The sequence below is a fragment of the Tenrec ecaudatus genome, chromosome 9, assembly GCF_050624435.1.
Source record: "Tenrec ecaudatus isolate mTenEca1 chromosome 9, mTenEca1.hap1, whole genome shotgun sequence".
Taxonomy (NCBI): domain Eukaryota; kingdom Metazoa; phylum Chordata; class Mammalia; order Afrosoricida; family Tenrecidae; genus Tenrec; species Tenrec ecaudatus.
In genome coordinates, this window is record NC_134538.1 from 79,963,430 (window position 1) to 79,969,936 (window position 6,507).

Here is a 6,507-nt window from a genome sequence, read left to right on the forward strand (position 1 = left end):
TCCATTGTGTTTCTCATTCCCTCCAGGATTCTGATGAACTATTAGTGGCATTTGCAGGAGAGCGACCATCGCTGCTAAAATACAATGTGCTTCCTTAAATATCTAATTCTGTTATCGCTTTACTCCTTGCATGTATTCTCCACCACTCTGGCCTTTAATAGCATGTGATCTGGTGCCAGCGTGTATCTGTGTGGGAAATTAGGCCATGGATTTATTTTCATTCCTGTTGTTATAGCATTAGTGGTTTGGCAGTAAGCATGTAACAAGGGCAGGGAGCCTGTCATTCATTGAAGAACGGATTTATTCTGAGAGACACTGAAAAACCAAACTCACGGCCATGAAGTCAACTCTGACTCATGGGGACCCTATGGGGCAAGGTAGAAGCGCCCCTTGGGTTTCTGAGACTGCAATTCTGTGTGGGAGTAGAAAGCCTCATCTCTCCCCCGCCCACCCCCCAGATGGATTCAGCAGTGGACGGAAAGGGAGACACTCCTTAAGGCCATCTGGCTAGACTTCATCACACTCACCTCTGACTTTGATCTCTGCAGCTGGAAGCACTGTTCGGGTCGGGCCAGACTGAGTTTTTCTGATGTAATTAGGGAAAGGAAAGACATGTTCAATAAGGGAGCCGCTTGCTCAATTACCTGCAACCCAGTTGTACCTCCGAGGCAAGAAGCAAGCCGCCAACCCCATGTAGCCATGGTTCCTGGGAGTTTTCTTACGTGACCCAGGGAGCCTGTGGGAAATTAGGTCCTAATAGCAAAATAGCTGAGAAGCACAAAACGATTAGCAATTAGCACTAAAAGAAAGATTTGTAGCAAACCAAAAGGTGGACCTTAAGAAGTGAGGAAACGTGAAAATCGATCCCAGTCAGACATTGCGCTTGACCACCATGCCTCTGATTATTGCCCCTTTTATAGAAAATTGTAGCCAGACGGATGTTGACCAAACTGGCCACTACGCTGTCCTAAGGGCCATGTTTTCAGACCCCCTTCCCACTCCCTGCCTGGCTTTCAGGGCTCTCAGTCCGCATAGGACATCCAGTCTGTGAAAGGGGGTTGTGCATGCAGCTTGCAGGGAGAGTGATCTGTTGTGATAGTGGGATTTGCTTGAGAGGAAAAGCTAACTCTGTCAAGTCCCTCTGTTTTGTCCCTTTTGTATTCCCACTAGGGAAAAAATTAAAAAGGAAAATGAAAGAACATTTATAAGATTATGACTTCTAACTTTTTTCACATTAGAAAAACTCACATTTTCTATATTATTCCTTAGGCAAATAATCATTGCTCAAGGAGGGGAAGATGAGTTCATTCCCATGTTCTGTGTTTTATATAGGAATCGTGGTGGCTTGGTGGCTAAGAGTTGGTCTGCTAACCACAGTCAGCAGTTCGAAACCCCCCCCCCCCCCAGCTGCTCCTTGGTAGAAAGACGAGACTGTCTGCCCCCGTAAATAGTTACAGTCTTGGAAACTCATGGGGGCAGTTCTACTGCATCTCCAAGGGTGGCTGTGTCAGTATTGGCTCAGTAATAGTGAGGATATTGCTTTTTTAAAGTGTTTTATACCAACAGGTGGGCTCTATCCTGCCTAGTAATTTTGAGAAGATAGGTAAAAAAGATTACATTCTGTAGCTTACTATTCTTCCTTTAGAAAGAAGGAGTGATTACTTATCTGCAGAAGTTCTTCATTTAAAAAAATCATTTTATTGGGGGCTCGGACAACTCTTATCACAATCTATCCATCCATCCATTGTGTCAAGCACATTTGTACATTTGTTGCCATCGTTATTCTCAAAATATTTGTTTTCTGCTTAAGCCCTTGGTATCAGTTCCTCATTTTCCCCCTCCCCCTCCCACATGCTTGATAATTTATAAATTATAAATTTTTTTTCATGTCTTACACTGACCGATGTCTCCCTTCACCCACTTTTCTGTTGTCCGTATCTCAGGGAGGGGGTTATATGTAGATCCTTGTGATCTATTCCTCCTTTCTCCCCACACCTTCCCTTTACCCTCTTGGTATGCCTACTGTCATTGGTCCTGAGAGGTTTATCTGTCCTGGATTCCCTGTGTTTCCAGCTCTGATCTGGTCCAGTGTACATGCTCTGGTCTAGCCAGATTTGTAAGGTGGAATTGGGATCATGACAGTGGGGGTTGGGGGAGGAAGCATTAAAGAACTAGAGGAAAGCTGTATGTTACATTGATGTTATACTGCACCTGACTGGTTCGTCTCCTCCCTACAACCCTTCCATAGGGGGGTGTCCAGTTGGAAGGTCTTCATTTTACATTGCTTTTTTTTCCTCTAAAAAGAAAAGGGGGGGAGGAGTTTAAGTGTTAATGCAAACAGTGAATTTCTGAACAGGTACCACGGCTTATCCTATGTGTTATCCTATCCTGGTAAATATTGCTTGTTCCTTCAAAATAAAAGGAAACAAAAAGGGAAATCCCCAGAGAACCAAGAAATAGAATGTGCCATTCATTTTGCAGTCTGGAGAAGCATTGTGCTGCCGTCAAAAAGGTCCACACCTTGACCCACCGTACGTTGTGTGGAAGATCAGGCTCACCATTCCCAGAAAGATGTAGTGTCAGAAACCCCAGGGAGAAGTTCTGCGCTATCCTTTAGGGTTGCAGTGAATTAGAATCCACTCACCACCAATGGTTGTTGTTTTTTTTTTTTTTGTCTTTTTAATTCTGGTTCAGATGTTATGATCATGGCCAGTTTTCCTTTTAGGAATTACATGGAAATAATTTTTCAATTTCTGAAAAGGCCCTTGGACCAAGGTACCCCTCAAAGTGTACTCCCTAGGATAATTCTGGCTAGTATGTTCTTAAATTCAAAGTAAGACCACTGCCTACAACAGAGATTACACTGCTTCTGAGGAGTTGCACGCTGGGCTCCTAACCACGTCAGTGGTTCAAACCCACCAGTTCTTTGGGAGACAGAGGAGGCTGTCTGCTCCCACAAAGAGTTACAGCCTCAGAAACCCACATGAGCAGTTCTATTGTGTGTTCCAGGGTGCTTTGAGTCAGTGGAAGCACGGTATCGTGGGATTAGCGTGTAGGGCAGAGTTAATCTAGTGTACCAAGTCATTAACATGTAAGAGTATCCATAATACTTGGGGGCGGGGAGCAAAAAAAATTTGAATCACTCATTTGTCAGCATAAAATTAATTGCTTCTAATATCCACCTGTAGAAAAAATGAATTGATTTGTGTGAGTTACAGAGTAAATGAAGACCATATATATATATATATACACACACACAAGGCCCTATGTTTTCTGGATGCCGTTCTGGGTACACCACTCATAATAGTACAGTAGGTAAGTTACTGACTCTCTTTGTAAAATTCTACTTCTGATATTTGTCATCATCAGAGGGAAGCTTTTCTCTTCCTTCAGATGTGGTAAGTCTTTTCTTACGCGTACTATTTCCTGTAGTGTTTGTAGTTTGCAGAAGGAAATTGATTTTCCCGTAATGGGAAAATCATCATTCCTCTTATGACCTAAAACTTTCATTTGACGTCTCCTCCCCTGAGCGGAGCTAATTAAATCAGAAACACGTTAAGCAAATGAGTCACGTTCCTTCTTTCACCTGTCCACTTTACTACTCTGAGCTGCCCAGTCTTCATCAAGGGACTGCTCTGCTGCCCTGGGACTGGGGGTGGGGTGATGTGCGTGGTGTGTCTGTGGGGATGGGAGAGAGGGGGTGTCAGGTGTGCATAGTCACTGTGACAGGCTGTGAGCCGAGCCGTACGTGTTCGTGGGGAACCTTGAACTCCTCAGATCATCAACTTTTTAGGAACAAAGAAATATTAAAGGGCATGGACACAGTTCTTGTTTAATTTGGGCAGGTTGGAATGCATCCTCAAACTCCGAACAGAAATAGTAAAATTTAAAAACATTTCCTGGGGACGGTGCTCAGCCGCACCTGGCTGCCCTAATTGCCTTCAGCCTAGTCGTGACTCAGGAGACAAGATGTTTAGCTTCCGAAAGGCCTGATTCCTGCAGACCAGGAGCTTACTTGTGAACCAGAGTGCATGGGCCGGCGCGATGTCCTAAAGACCAAGTGCTGACACGTTAGATGGTTTTGTGGGGAGATGTTGAGTTATAATGCAGGGATGCGGTGTCCTTTTGGTAATGAATCACAATTTGGTGTGATGTGCTGTGGGCCCGGCTTGTAGACAATGCAGAACACCTGTTGGCAGCACTCGGCTGTTGGCAACTGGTTCTGCGCAGGCGTGTGATGCTCTCCCGGCCCTGAAAAGGAAAGCCTTCACTGGGAGTTTGCAGGTGGGCAACACACTGGCCGCAGCAAGTGTAAAGCATTGAAGCGTCTCGGCCACGATGCTTCTGGAGATTTGTAGCCAACGCTCGGAAAAAACGCCTGCTCGCTTTCTTCAGGGCATTGCTGGGGCGAGCGGTGGGGGCCGGTCCTGCAGCCTGGACCGCTCGCTGGGAGACTGGCAGGATGGCTCTGCGATGGATGGACGCACCCCTTTACCTGCCTCAGAAATCCGAGGTGCGTGATGACTGGCGCCGTTTGCAGAGCCTTCGTTAACGGGTGTTGTAAGCCCCGCTTCTGCGGAGTTTATCACTTGGGGTGGTCTTGAAGATGGGGTCTTAGTCCTGAGGGGCAAAGACGTTGTCCCTTTGGTTGCCCTCTGCTGTTGGTGGGTTCATGAGACCATGCCAGTTATCGACCCCTGGTGGTGTAGTGGTTATGAATTGGGCTGCTAATCGTTAGGTTGGCAGTTTGAAACCACCAGCCACTCTGCAAGACAAAGATGAAGCTGTTGACTCCTATCGAGAGTTACAGTCTTGGAAACCCACAGGCGCCATGTCTGCCCTGCCTATGGGGTTGCTACTGAGTCAAAATCGACTCATTGCAGTGAAATTTATTCTCTCTCTCTCTCTCTCTCTCTCTCTCTCTCTCTCTCTCTCTCTCTCTCTCTTCCTCTTCTGTTGTAACATAAATACTGCAAGTAGGAAGCCTTCACTGAGAGAAATTAATTTCTCAGTTTAAAAGGCAGGAGGTCCAAATCTAGGAGCAGACGCTTATTCTCCCTCGGTCTCTCTGGTGGACAGTCCTGGTCTCTTGTTAGCTTGGACTCCTCAGGTGGAGCCTTCGCGGTGCAGTGGGGTGATGTTGGGCTGCTAACTGCAAAGTGAGCGGTTCAAACCCACCAGCGTTCTAGGGAGAAGGATGAGGCGATGTGTTCGCACCAAGGTTTTCTCAACAAGGTAGGGAAGCTGAGCTGAGACTAACTTGTTGGCCCTGTCTGGGTGAGGTTGCTCCTTGGAAATCATGTGGTCCCCTGTAGGTCCCCTGCCTCCTTTAGCATTTTTTGATGAACCAGCTCTTTCAGCTCTCCAAAGAGCTTGATTGAAGACATTCCCACCATTACTGTGTCATTAACATAACGAAGAAAACCTGTGGGGGGGGCGGATGAGAACCAGGTAGAAAATCCGAAACCAAACCCACTGGCATCAAGTCAATCTCCACTCATAAGTGACCTCAGAGCACAGAATAAAACTGCCCCATAGGGTTTCCAAGTATGTCATTGTTATGGAAGTGACCACCCACCCTTCGCCTGAGAATCAGCTGGTGAGTCCCAACCTGTTTGTTAGCCAAGCCCTTAACCACGGAGTCCCTCAAGGCTCCTTACCACAGCTTGGTGGTGGTGCCATTGAGTCTGCTCAGACTTAGAGATCCCATGCACAACAGAGTGAAACACTGCCCAGGTCTGTGACATCCTCAAAATTGTTATGTTTGAGCCCGTGGTTGCAGCACCGTCAAGTCTATCTTGTTGGGGGTCTTCCTCATTGTCCCTGACCCTCTCCTTTACCAAACATGATGTGTTTTTTCTAGGGACTGGTCTTTCCCTGACATGTCCAAAGTATGTGAGATGGAGTCTGGCCATCCTGGCTTCTAAGGCACACTCTGCCTATACTTCTGTGTGTTCTTCTGGCAATCCGTGGTGCTTTCAATGTTCTTTGAGAACGCAGGCATTCAAATGCATCGGTTCTTCTCTGGTCCTCCTGATTGCTTGATCAACTTGTCCACGCACATGAGGGGACTGAAAATGCCATGACTAGGGTTAGCTTCATTTTAGTCCCCAAATCAACATGTTTTCTCTTCCACACTTATGTGTCACATTTCCCCAGTGCCGTACGTTGTTTGATTTCTTGAATGCTGCTTCGATTAGCATTGGCTATGGAAATGAAATTTGGTACAGTTCCAGTCTTTTGCCCATTTATCATGATATTACCTATTGGTCCAGGTGTAAGGATGTTGGCTTTGTTTACATTGAGTTGTAATCTACACTGAAGGCTTACAACCCTGGATCTTCTTCTGCAAGTACATCAAGTCCTCCTCACTTTCAGCAAGCAAGGTTGTGTCATCTGCATTTCGCAAATGGTTAATAAGCCTTCCTCCGTTTGTGATGTCGCTTTCTTCTGCGAGCAGTTCAACTTCTCTGGTGATTTGCTCAGCATACAGACTGGATAAGTATG

General features: G+C 46.2%; 1 protein-coding gene across 1 annotated transcript in view; it reads left to right on the forward strand.

The window, feature by feature from the left end:
- Positions 1 to 6,507, forward strand: part of JAZF1 (JAZF zinc finger 1) — a 399,198-nt gene that overhangs the window by 110,264 nt on the left and 282,427 nt on the right. The gene's annotated exons all lie outside the window — the stretch shown is intronic.